The sequence below is a fragment of the Mastigoproctus giganteus genome, chromosome 12, assembly GCF_048544385.1.
Source record: "Mastigoproctus giganteus isolate SK-2022 chromosome 12, ASM4854438v1, whole genome shotgun sequence".
NCBI lineage: Eukaryota > Metazoa > Arthropoda > Arachnida > Uropygi > Thelyphonidae > Mastigoproctus > Mastigoproctus giganteus.
The window spans coordinates 88,909,459-88,925,923 of record NC_143586.1 but is presented as its reverse complement, the minus strand read 5'-3'; the positions used below and the strand labels follow the sequence as shown (position 1 = coordinate 88,925,923).

At 38.2% G+C, this 16,465-nt stretch overlaps 1 protein-coding gene across 1 annotated transcript in view; it reads right to left on the bottom strand.

The window, feature by feature from the left end:
- Positions 1 to 16,465, bottom strand: part of brun (trafficking protein particle complex subunit brun) — a 379,016-nt gene that overhangs the window by 101,705 nt on the left and 260,846 nt on the right. The window lies entirely within an intron of this gene.

Below are 16,465 nucleotides of genomic sequence, written 5' to 3'. Positions count from 1 at the left end.
ATTTTATTTTTAATTGTTTTAAATTGATTTGAATTGTGTTAAATTGATTATTTAATTATTTATATTTTACTCTAATGTACTGGTAAGTTGTCGATTTTTTAGTTTTTTCCGTTTTAATTTCTGGAGGGTACCATACGGAAGTGTTCTACGCACTATATTGAGGTAAACTCCTCTTATTATTTTACTAATATTATTATCAACGTAGAACATATTGAGTAGTACAGCTCTGATTCATAGTGAACTAGAGTCAGTTCCTATGGTGAAAAAGCAGTGATCCCTAGGGTTCGAATTTTTATGACCTTAAAATGAAAATATTTCATTAAATTTAACCAAATATGACCTTAAATGTGACTAAATAATTTACCTTTACGTAACGTATAAAAGATAATATTTACTTTTTTTTATTCTTTTAAAGTTGTACGACTTGTTATACAAATTTCTAACAAGTAATATAATGAAAATATCACAATTTGCAAGTTTTTTTTTTTTTTTTTTGAAATAAAAACATTAAAATAATTTTTTATGTTAGTCTTCTCTATTAGTGAAGGGTTACTCTTTCCAGGTAGTGCAATACATGGGCAACTCTTGTGAAGGAAGAGCACAATATGAGATACAGATGAAATTATGCCTTTCACACTACTATCGTAGTTGTTCTTTAAAAGTTATCTATGGTGTATCTACACCGATATTATATTTATTAATTAATTTCCGTACCTCTTTATTGCATGCGTTGCAATATATTATTTTTTCCATCCGTTTGGTATGTGTCTTTAGACTCTTCTACAGAAGAAATCCATTTTCTAAAAAGCTCAATTTTGGCTTCATTTTGCCAACAGTTGAAGTTTCTACTGTATAAAATAAGTTGAATGAATAATTAGTTGAACTTGGTATAAGGCGAAACTACTGTCAAGTTTTTTTAAATTATAGCTAAGATTACACTACTGTGTGGTTGTGAGTGAGTAAAGAGCTCATCAAAATAACTTTGGGATTTAGCCGCTCGTGCCCACCCACGCTGGAATGTGAAATGATTAAATGTAAATTCCCACGGTTTTTTAGAAATATATTTTAAATCAATTTGATAAACAATTTGTCGATTATCGTAAGACAAAATGAAAGTTTTATGTCAACAAGTATAAAATATGCCATTAAATATGATATTTTATATATTTTTTTGAAATTATGACCTAATGTGTAAAATATGATGAAATATGAAATTATAAACACGCTTCTTTAGGATCCTCAGACCATGTAACATGGTCCCACTAAGTTTCATGCCTTTATGTAAACGAAAATGAATATGATAATACATAAAAATCCGAACCCTAGTGATCACAATGTCAAACAAAGAAATGTCCATTGTTCAGGACACTAATCTTAAAGTTTGCATTTGCAGTCATGTCGTTACACATGCGCAAGTTCAAAGCTGTAATCCTTGAGAGAAACCTTCATATTAGCAGAATAAAATACCAACATTCAGAGTTTCCTTTGTAGGAAATGGTTTGGGTTCACTTCCAATTAATTCCAATGAAGTACAGGATGGCAATTATTTCAAGACAATGCCATATATGTGTTATGGTGGAATGTATAGTAACAGCTGCTTTGTCAATCGTAGCCACTGCAACAACAATATAAATAAATGCCTATATTTTAACCATCATATGCCAGAAATTTCTGAAAGTTTACCTGGATGTACACTGAAGTCCCTAGAATTCAATGCAACTGTTGACACAACTTGAAATCTCTGTAATTTGCTCCTGGGATAGATAATCTGGGGGTGACAGAATATCTCGGCCACACATTCAAATCCAAGAGGGGGGGGAGTTATGGTCTAAGACCATAACTCCCCCCCTCTTGGATTTGCCTATATTTAGAAGCCTATAAGTTAAGAAGCACGTAAAATCTAAGGCAGTGCATCCACTGCATGGGCCAGTGCAATGTTGAATCAATTTGGTGTAACAAAAGCAGTGGAAAAACAAAAATGAGGGTAGGTGTGGTTTATAGACCTAATGATGAGTGTATATGAGCAATGGCACAGATATACAGAGTGGGGCAGTAAATCAGAATGTCTTATAATGCGAAGATTTAACTTTTCAGATATTGACTGGAACTTGTAGATTGTTCACTCACATACTAGCAAGACTTCTGTGGATTTACTGGATGACTGTTTCCTACACAGCATGTTAGAATGGCAAAATACTGGAATAAGTTACCTACATGGGTGGTAGAGGCTGATAGTCTGGGGAAATTCAAAGGTCAGCTGGATATCTAAGGGAGGAGGGAAATGCATTGGCTGTCCATTTCCTTTCCTCTTATTAATTATTATTATTTTTTAAAAAATTTTCTTCTTATTATTATTAATTTGTTTTTATTCTTATTATTTTATTTTATGCATTTTTTGTTATTTTATTTTATTATTATTATTATTTAACTATTTATTTGTTTATTATTATTTAACTATTTATTTATTTATTATTATTATTATTTTTTTTTTTGGTTGGTGCAGCATAAGCCATAGGCTTCCTTGCACCATGTGGCCTTTACTAATACTAAAAGAGAAAGCAATACCCAAGATCTAATTATTAGCAGTGATTCTTCATGCATTAAGAATTTAAAGATAAAAGACCTACGAGGACAAGTGATCACAATATATTGAGGTGGGATTTACTTAAAGATGTAACTATTGTAAAATGTAAGGAAAAGGGGCTTTCAATTTTGTGAAGGTGACTACAGTGGTCTCAGACAGTTTTTAAATTCAAAAACTAAATGAGAAGCATTCAGGAAAGTAATTATAGGAGCTATTAAACTTTTTATACCAAATAAGATTTACTGTTCAAAGTTAGTACTTAAATCGATGTCAGATGAACTGATAAGACTTATGGCAGCAAATAAAAATGCATGGGATACACAAATTATCAAGTGATACAGATGCCTACATAAAATATAACCTAGTCTGCAATCAAATCACAAAGGAGGTTAGTCAAGCCAGATTGGGAGGAGCCTCTGGCAGAAAATGCAAAAAAATAGGAGAAAGATTTCTTAACTTATGTCAACACAAGAAGGAAGGGGTTGAATGATAGTGGTATACTAAATACGAATGGATTAACTGTTAATCATCCTGCTTAGGCTGCTGACATACTGAATGAATATTTTGCATCCACATTGACATAAAATAAATTTTTTGGAGATAGGAAAGCCAAAAGTGAGGCAAATTTTGGCAGGCAGCTAGTTGATTTTATGATAACAGAGAGGAAAGTGGACGAGAAATTGTTGAAGCTAAACTTCAAAAGGCACCTGGGGTGGGTGGGATCTATCCAGTAAAATTATGCAAAAGAGGTGAGCAAACCTTTAGTTGTGATGAGAGAATCCCTGGATTCAGGGATGATCCCTATGGACTGGAGATTTGGATATGTATCCTCAATTCACTAAGGGGGATCAAAGGAAGAAATAAGTAATTATATACCTGAAAGCTTTACTTCATTCCAGGAAAAAAAAAAAAAAAAAAAAATTCGCTCCTTAAAGAAGTAATGCAGGACAATCTAGACAAAAGTGCAGTTATACTGCCGTCACAGCATGGATTTATTAAGGAGCAACCTTGTCTGACCAATCTGGAAACTATGACACAGTAACAAAGGAACTAGATGCAAAAAATAATTTTGACATCATATATTTATATTTCAGAAAAGCTTCTGATACTGTTGCACATAAAACACTGCTGTAAAAATTGAAGGAGGGTAGCATTAAGGGAAAGTTGCTGCTATAAATAAAGAGATAATGACTGAGTGGGAGAAGGCAGAGAGTGGTTATTAACGGACACTGTTCTTCTTGAACTAATGTTATAAGTGGAGTACTCCAGGGTTCAGTGCTAGGCCCATTGTTTTCTATATTTATTAACGATACTGATGAAGGCATAACAGGCTTAGTACCTAAGTTTGCAGATGATACGGAACGGGAGTTAATCACAGTAATCAGGGAATTCTACTGTGCAACAAGACCTAGACAAATTAAATATGAGTTGAGAGGTGGCAGTAATTCCAGATTAGCATAACAGCTGTGTGATACCACAGTCAGGGCAGTAGAGTATAAAAATAACTGGGGGTAATTTTGCAGTCTGATATGAATTTCTCTGAGCAGCGTAGACAGGCTGCCAAGATAGCTCATAGGGTGTTTTCAGTGATATACAGGAATTCTGCCAGCAGGGATAAAGAGGTGATTATCCCATTGTATAAGACAATGGTTAGCCTGCATCTTGAGTCTGCATACAGGTCTGGTAGCCTCATTTTATGAAGGAAGTAGATCTGTTGGAATAGGTGCAAGAAGAGCAACAAGATTGGTGATGGGAACAAATGGGTGCTCTTACCAGGAAACGTTTCAGCCTTTCAGTTGCAGCATCTGGAGACTAGGCACGTGACTAAGGTGTTTAAGGCCTTGAACAGATTGAGTAAGTTCAACACTGATGGTCTCTTTCCTCTTGTTCAAACTACACATACGAGGGGGCATAAATTCAAATTAAGGAAGGATAGTTATGGGTTGGATGTGTAGAAATTTGCCTCCAATTTGCTGTGGTCATAGTTCCCCCTTGGCTGCTTGAATAAATTCAAGGAAGAACTAGACAAACTGTTAGAAGTGATGGGAAGGTGATATGAAAAGTTTTGGGTTTTTTTTTTTTTTTTTTTTAGCTGATGCTGTATAAGCTTGTTTTCTAGAATCGTTCACAACTAATAATACTAAAATTGAATTTCTATTTAAATAACATTGAATTAGTATTTCCACTGTTTAGGAGGGAGGAGTCAAAAAAGACAATGTTGTCAATATATTTTACTCACTAAAATACAATTAGCAATATAACTCCCCTCTCATTTGCTACCCTAATATCAGGATTGGCATAAACAACAAAAAACCTACTTATACATTGTGTGGAAGACATTAAGTGGGGTGAATACTCAAAACTTATTAAAAATCATATACTTGGCTCCATGTCATTTATGCAGTTTTAAACAGTACTTAAACTGCGTAAATAATGTGTAGTCAAGTTTCTAAATTTTTAATAAATTTTGAAGAAAATCTATTTCCTTTTCTGAATTACTGAATACAGGGAAACATAAACAGCATGTGAATTCCTAAATGCATGAAAATAAATAATATAGCAACATAGGAATCATGTGTTAGTGCATTGTTCAGGGTTACAGAATGTAGTTACACAAATGTAATTATTCTTAAGACACATACAGCATATGCTCTGATGAAGGTGAATTCATCGGGTTTGGGAGATCCCGCAATATGATTTTATCATTCAGCAGTTTAGCATTAGCTGAGGCATATGATGCAAGAAAGCAAGATTATACAGCATCAGCCAAAAAAAAAAAAAAAACCCTTCACATTTCACCCATCTGGTCACTCCAAATGTTTGTTTAGTTCAGCCTTAAATTTATTTAAGCTATCAACTTCTACAGCAACAGATGGAAGTCTGTTCCAGCAATCAACTACCCGTAGCTAAAGGCAAACTTCCACACATCTATTCTACAACTGTCTTTCCTCAATTTATGCCCCCTCAAGCAGAAGTATTCTGTTAGCACTGAGCCTGCTCAAACCATTCAAGGCCTTACACACCTCAATCACATAAATTAGATCACCTCGCAGAACTTAAGCCTTTCTTCATAAGCACACCCTTTGTTCCTCTCACCAATCTTGTTGCCCTTCTCTGTATTCGTTCTAGCAACTCTACGTCCTTCCTAAAATGGGTCCTCCAGACCTGTATACAGTATTCAAGGAGTGGCCTGACCACTGCCTTATACAAAGGGATAATCAGCTCCTTGTCTCTGCTAGCAAAATTCCTATATATAATTGACAAAACTCCATGACCTGCTCTGGCAGCCCATCTACACTGCTCAGAGAACTTCACATCTGACTGCACAATTACCCCAAGATCTTTTTTATTCTCCACCTCCCTGAGTGTAGAACCACAGAGTTGGTACGTTTCTCTTGGGTTATTGCCACCCATATGCAGTACTTTGTATTTGTGAATGTTAATCTTCAGTTGCCACTTCTCAGCCCATCTGTCTAACGTTTCTAGATCCTGCTGCAGTAGCATACTGTGTTTAGTGTCACTAACAACCCTGCCAACCTTTATATCATCTGCAAATGTGGACATTAAGCCTGATATACCTTCATTGATATCATTGATAAAAACACAAAACAACAAAGCACAGAACTCTGGGTACTTCGCTAATAACATTAGTCCATTTATTACCACTCTCTGCCGTTCCACTCAACCAACCTTTAATCCAATGCAGTAACTTGTCCTTAATGCCATACCGTTCCAATTTGTACAGCAGTCTTCCATGTGCAACAGTATCAAAAGCTTTCCTGAAATCCAAGTATATGATATCAAAATTATTTTTAGCATACAGTACCTTTGTGACCACATCATAGTATCTAATCAAATTGGTCAGACAAGACTTCTACTTAAAAAAATCCATGCTGTGTCTGAACTATTGCCACTATCTTGTCTAGGTGATCCTGTATCATCTCTTTAACCAGTGACTCCATTATTTTCCCTGGCACAGAAGTTAAACTGACAGGTCTATAATTATTTGTCACCCTTTGAGCCCCCTTTGTGAATTGGGGATATACATCTCCAGTCCATGGGAACCAACCCTGACTCTAAGGATGCTCTCATAGTTATGGCTAAGGGTTTGCTTACATCCCTTGATGTCTCCTTCATTATAACTGGATAGATTCCATCTGCCCCAGTTGCCTTTTTTATGTTTAACTTCAACAATTTCTCCTCCACTTTGATCTCAGTTATTACAAAATCATTAGTTCCCTGCTGGAGTTTGATAAACTTATGGCATTCCCCTCCTTGGATAACTCCTCATGTGTGAATGTAGATGCAAAATACTCATTCAGTTTATCAGCTACTTGAGCAGGATCATCAATAGTCAAACCATCTATGTCAAGTGGACCAATCTGATCCATCCCCTTCCTTCCAGACTTTACATAAGTAAAGAATTCTTTGCTGTTTTTCTCTGCGTCGTTTGCCAAAGATTTCTTGTAACCTGCCTTTGCCCACCTAACCTCCTTTGTGACTTGATTACAGTCTAGCTTATATCTGCCATAGGCTTCTGTGTCGCCTGATAATTTATATTCATCCCATGCATTTTTCTCCTCTGCCACGAGCTACATTAATTCATCTGATATCCAATAGGCCTAAACCTTGAGGAGTATTTCTTAGTTGGTAGAAAAGCCTGGTAGCCTCCAAGATTAAGTCCCTGAAGGCTTCCCATTTAGAATTTACCATTGGTAACATCATCAGTTGATCCCACTCTACAAAATTTAAAAACTGTCTGATTACTCTGTAGTCACCTTTATGAAAACAAAAACCCTTTCATCAACTGGTGAAATACCACCACTTTGCTTATTGGAGGCTTGAAGTGGTGAAACCCATGTTTAGTCTCTAGAGCAAAGTTTCCGGCATCCCCCTCCCCCCATACTTCTCCTTCAACCCATGCATGGTACTAAGTACTATAGGTTTTGATACCTTTCGTGTTTGGGGTTTTTCATAAAAAAAAAAAAAAAAAAACCCCTTGATCGTAGTTACATCTTTAAGTAAATCCCATATCAGTACACTGTGATCACTGCCACCTAGTAGTTCCTTTATCTGCCAATTCCTAATGCATGTGTCATCACTGCTGATAATCAGATCAAGAGTTTTACCCCCTCTGGTTGCCCCTCGAACATGCTGCTGTAGAAAACAATCCTCCATTAAATCCATAAAAGTCTTGCTAGTGTGTGAGTGACCAACCCACAAGTTCCAGTCAATGTCTGAAAAGTTAAAATCCCCCTTTAAAAGACATTCTGATTTACTGGCTCACTTTATTTCTCTGCACAATTGTTCGTTGTATTCATCAGCATCATTAGGCCTATAATATACTCCTACTCTCATTTTCTCTTTCCCAGTGTTTATGTCACACCAAACATTGTACTGTCCATCCGTGTCAACTGAATGCACTTGCTTAGATTTTATGTGTTTCTCAACTAACAGCATAATCCCCTCCTCCCTTCCTGGTGCCTCCATAGCCAGGTGGCCAGGAGCAGCAGTGCATAGTACACGCTTTTTGATTAGACCGGGGTTCAAGCCCGTGACCACCAAATACAGAGGATGCGGAAAGGTCAGGGAGTGACCACTGCATATCCCCGGAGCAATATGGCCTTAGTTGCTAATGCTCCAAATAACAAACAAACAAACAAACACCTCCCTTCCTACTCTGTCTACCCTTTCTGTACACATTATATTGCTCAAATTCCAATTCTGCACTACTTATATATGTGTGACACAATGTCTCTTAGATGCCAACAATATCTGCCTTTGATGTCATGATCAGCACTTCAAATTCATCAATTTTATTTACTATACTTCTAGCATTAGTGTACAATCAAGTATACATGCACTTGTTCTTACTCTTAGCTACCTTAACACAGACCTTGTATTTACTTGTTCCATGATGACTCCCAGCAGCTGCTGAAATCCCCAGCAACTTGCTCCCTGGGCTGCTGCTCATTATAATGGAAGCCGTGCAAGAATCACTTTCGCTTCTGTCTGCCTGTTAATCTTGTAGTCTGTGAATCCCCCCAACCTAGCAGTTTTCTGACCCACCTAACACTGCCTCGATAGCATCATCAAATATTCTTGCACCCTTTCTATTTAAGTGTATCCCATCCTTGTAGCAGTTTCTCCTGTTAACAACAGAGACCACGCTGAAAAAAATTCTACCCCGTGAGCCTTGCACAATCTCTCCAGGGCCAAATTGATTGACAAGGCTCTCATCATATACTCCCTCCTATCGTGTCTGGGCAGAATTGCAGACACTTTCAAATTTAACCCTAACTCACGACTGTTTTTCAGCATTGACCTGTACTTGTAAAGTAAATCTGCAGATCTCTTACTCTTAAGGTCATTAATGCCAACGTGTACAACAATATTACTTTTTGTGCCCTTAAAAGATGATATTTGCTCTACATTGTCATCAACTTTTGCCCCTGACAGACATACCCTGGTCCTGTTCCACCTATCCTTTTTGCATACTATATTTCCTGTCTTCCTGACAATAGAGTCACTGACAACAACTTTTTCCTTTGGGACCAGTGCATTCTGCCTTGAAGATTGCTGCTGTGTTGCCTGATGCACAGGAGTGAGCTCTGCCATTGAGTTGGTCTGAGAGCTTGATGGGCCCTCATATTAATTTCTTCGAGGGCATTTACCCTATACCTCAAACTCCAGACGCCCATCAGAACGCTCAGTTGGTGACTAATTTCTTCAGTCTCTGCACCTAGCACACAGGAGTTTATATGAGTAGGAACTGATATCTAGAAAGGAGGTGGTCATACTGATTTGTACTGGATATGCTGTTATTTTACAGCACATCAGCATCTTGGACCACATTGCACCAGTGTGTTTGGTCAGCCAGAAAAACTCAGAATAATTTAGAGAGTGGTCACTCCATCTGCCTGGCATTGGCTAGTTACATACAGCCCCGGATGAACAGATCTTTAAGAATTCCTCTAGTTTCTGGTAGGATTTGAGTCCAGACTTCTCTAAATGAGTGACAAGTAGAAAAACCTCTAAAGTGTCATGAAGGACCTGTAGAATACGTGTTCATTGTTAATTGTAGGGGAGTTTCTATACTTTCTGAAAAATTGAGTCAAGTGAATTGAGATTCCTGCTTTTTTAATGGAATATCACTCTGGTATGTCAAAATCAAGAAAGGAATAACTGATTTTCATGAAACGGAGAAAAAGGAGGGGGAAAAAAAACTAAAGGCAAGAACCTCAGAAATGTGAGATGCAGAGGCTATTGGATGTGAATGTAATTTCTAAATCAGAAACTATGGAGATATGTTGGACAAGGATGACAGCCAACGTGGTAATCAAAAAAACAATTAATTGGCATTTGATTACCATGACTTGTGAGGTCGAGCAAACCTGATCATGCAGAATTAATATGGATTAAGCAAAATTAGATTTTGTTTAGATCAGTCACCGAAGAAAATGACCACGAGCTAAAGGTATGTAACTATAACAGTGATAAAAGAGAAAGGAAAAATCATTAATGCAGAAAGTGAAGAGGAGTCCAAGGGATGAGCTAGCCTTGGGAGGTGGGGTAAGAAAATTCTCAGAGAGAAAAAATATTATTATTAATGACAATGTTATTGTACCTGCAACTGAAAAAATCCAAGATAATAAGGGACAACAAATGCCAATGCCATTAGAAGAAGCATATGATGCAAGAAAGCAAGCATGTACAGCATCAGCCAAAAAAAAAAAAAAAAAAAACTTCCCGCTTCACCCATCCATTCACTCCAAAAGTTTGTCCAGTTCTTCCTTCAATTTATTTAAGCTATCAATTTCCACAACCACAGATGGAAGTTTGTTCCAGAAATCACCTATATGCTGGCTAAAGGCAAATTTTCACACATCTATTCAATCAAGTATTTCCTCAATTTCGATTTATGACCCTGCAGTTCATAATCTGAGCATGAAAAAGAATCCCATCAGCATTGAACCTGCTCAAACCATTCAAAGCCTTATACATCTCAGTCAGTTCACCTCATAGGTGCCTAGATTCCATACAGTGTAATTTGCAAAACTTCAGCCTTTCTTCGTAAGAGCACTCCTTTGTTCTCCTCACCAATCTTGTTGAATTTCTCTGTACTTGTTCAAGTAAATCTATATCCTTAATAAAATGAGGTATCCAGACCTGTATGCAGTACTCAAGGTGTGGCCTGACCATTTCCTTATACAAAGAGGTAACACCTGCTTATCCCTACTAGCAAAATTGCTGTATATCAATGACAAGACCAGATGACCTGCTCTGGCAGCCTGTCTTCACTGCTCAGAAAACTTCATATCTAGCTGTGCAATTACCCCCCCCCCCCCAGATCTTTTTCATTCTCTACTATCCTGAATATAGTACCACACAGTTGCTATGTTTCTCTTGGGTTACTACTACCCATATGCAGTACTTCGCATTTGTCAATGTTGAACTTCAGCAGCTGCCTCTCAGCCCATATGCACAACTTTTCTAGATCCTGTTGCAGCTGCATACTATCATTACTGCCATTAACAACCTTGCCAACCTTTGTATCATCTGCAAACTTGAATATTAAGCCTGATATACATTCATCAATATTTTTTATAAATATACAAAACAGCAATAGGCCCTATGCTGAACCCTGAGGTACTTCACTAATAACATTAGTCCACGAAGATCAGTGTTCATTGATTACCACTCTATGTTCTTCCACTAATCCACCCTTTTGTCCATTGTAGCAACTTATCCTTAATGCCATACTGCTCGTTGTATAGTAGTCTTCAATGTGCAACAGTATCAAAAGCTTTCCTGAAATCCAAGTATATGATATCAAAATTATTTTGAATCAAATTCCTTTGTGACCACATCATAGTTTCCAATCAAATGGGTCAAACAAGACCTCCCCTAAAAAAACCCACGCTGTGTCTGAATTATTACTGCAGTCTTATCTAGATGATCCTGCAATGCTTCTTTAACCAGTGAGTCCAATATTTTCCCTTGAACTGAACTTAAACTAACAGGTCCGTAGTTACTCGTATGGGCGCCTCCGTAGCCAGGTGGGAAGGAGCAGCAGTGCGTAGCACACGCTTCTTGATTAGACCGGGGTTCGAGCCCGTCACCACCAAATACGGAGGATGCGGAAAGGTCAGGGAATGACCACCGCATATCCCGGAGCAATATGGCCTTAGTTGCTAATGCTCCTAAAAAAAAAAGCAAATAACAAATAACAGTTACTCGTATCACCCTTTGATCTCCCTTTGTGAATTGTTGGGGATATCTTTGCACATCTCTAGTCCATGGGGACCTCCCCTGAGTTCAAGGATCCTCTCATACTTATGACTAAGGGTTTGCTTACTTCCTTTGCCACCTCCTTCAATATAACTTGATAGATCCTATCCACCCCAGGTGCTTTTCTTATGTTTAACTTCGACAATTTCTCCTCCACTTTCTGCTCACTCATTACAAAATCATTTAGCTCCCTATTAGAGTTTGATAAGCTTCTGTCTTCCACTTCCCTACAGAATTCCTCATGTGAATATATATGCAAAATACTCATTCAGTTTGTCAGCTCATATAGCTGACAAACTGAATGAAGCAATCATCAACAGTCAAACCATCGATATGAAGTGGACCAATCTGATTCATTCCTTTCTTCTAGAGTTTATATAAGTAAAGAAGTCTTTTCTCTTCTTTTCTTTTCTTTGCATCCTTTGCCAAAGATTTCTCGTAATCTGCCTTCGCTTGCCTAACCTCCTTTGTGAATTGATTGCAGACTAACCATAGGCTAGTCTGTATCTACCATAGGCTTCTGTGTCTCCTTATAATTTATATGCATCCCATTCATTTTTCTTCTCTGCCACGAGCCTCCTTAGTTCATCTGACCTCCATTTAAGCCTAAACCTTACAGTATTTCTTAGTTGGTATGAAAAGCCTAGTAACTTCCAAAATTAATACATTGAATGCCCCCCCCCATTCAGAATTTGCTGTTGGTAACATCATCAGTTCGACCCACTGTATAGAATTTAAAAACTGTCTGAGACCACTGCAGTCACCTTTATGAACGCAAAAACCCATCCCTTTACTCCTGATGGTAGTTACATCAATAAATAAATCTCACATCAGTACAATGTGATCACTGCCACATAGTGGTTCCTTTATCTGAAAATGCCATAATTACGTATCTGAAAATAGCCAAATTGATTAGCAGTTTCTGAAAACATTTAAATAATACACAACTCTGTGCACGATACAAAACAGAGGAAAAAATTGTCAAGACAAAGAGAGTTATTTAAAACTGATCTACCATGATTTAAATCATGTTATTTAGAAACCACAACTCATTCCGCTATTTTTGCCTTCCTTCTGTAGAAACAGATGGAAGGCAACATTTCCAGAAAATACTGTATTTCCCCATGTATAAGATGCACCTTAATTTTGGGGCCCAAAATTTGAAAAAAAATGTATTACATAAAGTTATTGAACTCAAGTTTTATTCATCATAAAATTCATACAACTCATCACTGTCAAAACTCCCATCCATTTGCTTGTCCTCATCTGTGTCTGATGACAAATCACTGTCTTCATATATTGCCTCGTCCTCAGTTCCGTCTATGGCATTTGAAATGCCACACTTCTTAAATGACTTGACGATCTCAATCTTGATATCATCCCAGGATCTTTTCACTCAGGTACAAACTTTTCCTATAGTTGGTTTCTCCACTCTTCCTGCTGGTGTCAATTTGTCCACAGAAGACTTCATCCATTGGTTCCATTCGTCACTCATGGCAGCTTTGAAGGGCTTGTTAATGCTGACATCAAGTGGTTGGAGCTGGGATGTCAAGGTATGACGGCAAGTTTTTTTTTTTTGCTCTGTAGCAATCTTCTTTGTATTTTTTGTTATGTGTGCCCTGAACTGATCAAGCACCAATGATCCATCCTGATCCATCCAACCCTTGTCATGAACGTGGACAATCACTCCTCGAGGAATGTCTTCTTTTGGCATTGTTTTGCGTTTGAGGCAAAGGAGGTAGCTTGGTTCTGTCGGCACAACAAGCTAGAACAACTGTATAATGGCTCTTTTCATGTCCACTTGTCCTCACAGTTACAGTTTTCACGCCCTTGTTCTCAACAGTTCTGTTACTTGGGACATCAAATTAAAGGGGGACTTTGTCCATATTTGCAATCTGTCCCAACTCAAACTGATGTGTCTTCCGACATTGAATGACAAAACGATGAAATTCAAGGACCTTCTGCTCATAGCTTTCAGGCATCTTTTGGGCAAGTCTGGTGCATGTACGCATGCTTAGTCCATTCCATTTCATGAACCTGAAGCACCAATTGTGTCCTCCTTTAAAATCAATAACTTCTTTTTCATCAGCAATTCTTCTTGCCTCATGCTGAACCATCTTTTTGGACACAGGAATTCCAATTGCCCTTTGCTCCTCAATCCATACCTTCAATTCCCTCTCTAAATCAGGCCATTTTGTGACTTGCCTCTAATGGCCTTCTTCTGCCATGGCGTTTTCAGTAGGGTTTCTTCTTCCCGTAGCCAGTCTAGGATTGTTTTCTCAGTTGGAGGAGGGCCAAACTTACATTCAGCAGCACGACTTCCATTCACTTTTGCAAACTGGATCACTTTTTATTTGAATTCAGCACTGTACGAAAATCTTTTCTGAGCCATTTCTGGGCAGAACATGGCAAAACATAACCTAATATACCGGTAACAAGTGCGAAACAATGAGCGCAAAGACAACAAGCACGAAAAAGCGGGAAATGGAAAGTAAAAAAAATCTACAACCACTGTATAAGATGCACCCAGTTTTTAGACCCCAAATTTTTCGAAAAAAGGTGCGTCTTATACATCGGGAAATACAGTAAGTGGAACCCCATCAATCCTTTGGTAGTTATTAGAGAGATGGATATGAGTGAGCATATGCAACTTCATTAGAATTAGTATTAATGGTGTCAAATAATGCCAAAAAAAAAAAAAAAAATCCCATTTCACCTATGCATCCCCATGTCTAGTCCTTCCTTGAATTTGTTCAAACTATCCACTTCCACAACAGATAGCTTGTTCCAGCATTCAACTACCCGTTGGCGGAAGGCAAACTTCTGCACATCTATTCTGCAACCAGCCCAGCCTTCAATTTGAATTTATGCACCATCATGTGCATAGTCTAAGCAAGAGGAAGTATCCCATCAACATTGAGCTTACTCAATCCATTCAAAGCCTTAACCACCCCAATGAGATTGCCTCACAGGTGCCTAGTGGCTAGATTCTGCAATTTGCAGAACTGAAGCCTCTCTTGTTAGGAGCACCACTTTGTTCCCTCACCAATCTCATTGCCCTTCTCTGTACCCGATCCAGCAGATCTACATCCTTCCTAAAATGAGGTCTCCAGATGTGTATGCAGTACTCAAGATGTGGCTTGACCACTGCTTTATACAATGGAATAATCACTTCCTCATCCCTGCATAACATTGACAAGACCCCAGATGCTATCCCAGCAGCCTTTCTGCACTGCTCAGAAAATTTCATATTAGACTGCATAATTACCCGGATCTTTTTCATTTTCCACTATCCAGTAATCCCAGAGTAACATACCACACAACTGGTACATTACTCTGGGATTACTGCTACCCATATTCAGAACTTTGCATTTGTGAATGTTAAATCTCAGTTTCCATTTCTCAACTCAATTGCCTAATTTTTTCTAGATTCTGTTATAATAACATACCATCATTACTGTCATTAACCAACCTGCTAACCTTTGTATCATCTTCAAACTTACACATTACAGCGGATATACCTGCCATGCTCCATAATGTGAGACATCTAGCAGAATCAACAGTATCAACAATGCAAGGAAGACAGTGGTTTGTATCTCATTAACCCCAAACCACCACAGAGCTTGTCGAAACTGGTGCCATGAACATGTGACTTGGAGCCCTGACAAATGGGGTACCGTTCTGTTCTCTGATGAGGCTCGCTTTAGCCTACAAACAGATTCTAAACATTATTTCATCTAGAGACAATGAGGAATGCAGTACTATCTCTCCAACATCAAAGAAAAGGACACTTGTGATGGAGGTGGTATTCTAGTGTGGAGCAGAATAATGAGCAACAACCACACCCCTCCTCATGTTTTTGATAGGGGTACTGTTGTTATTTGGTTTTTAGGAGCATTAGCAACTAAGGCCATATTGCTCCGGGATATGCGGTGGTCATTCCCTGACCTTTCCGCATCCTCCGTATTTGGTGGTGACGGGCTTGAACCCCGGTCTAATCAAGAAGCGTGTGCAACGCACTGCCGCTCCTTCCCACCTGGCTACGGAGGCACCGGATAGGGTTACTGTAGCTATACAGAGGTACTGAGACAAAATCCTTGAATCCTATGTGTGACTTTTTAGGAGTGGGGTTGTCTCAGATTTTCTTTTCAGACACAACAAGGCCAGTGCACATAGAGCTCAAGTGGTGGAGGAATATCTTGAAACTGAAGATATCCAATGACTGCCATGGCCAGCACGATCTACAGATTTAAATCTGACTGAACATGTGTGGGTGTCACACTGACAGCCAACCTTGGTCGCTTGGTAAGCTAAGATCTGTGCTGGTGGAAGAATGGGATTTGTTGACATAGAATCTTATAGACACCCTAACATCAAGCATGGTTCACTGCTGTCAGGCCTGTTTAGCTGTTGAGGGGATCATATGCCATACTGATATCACGTGACTATATTTTTGAGCATCTTGTATCGACTTCCATAATGTGACCTTTTTGGTAATTCTTATACAACCCGTATAAATGTCTCTTATATCTGTCCGAAGTTTTTCACTGTCTCCTCATTTCATTGTTATTCTATGGTACATCACTATAT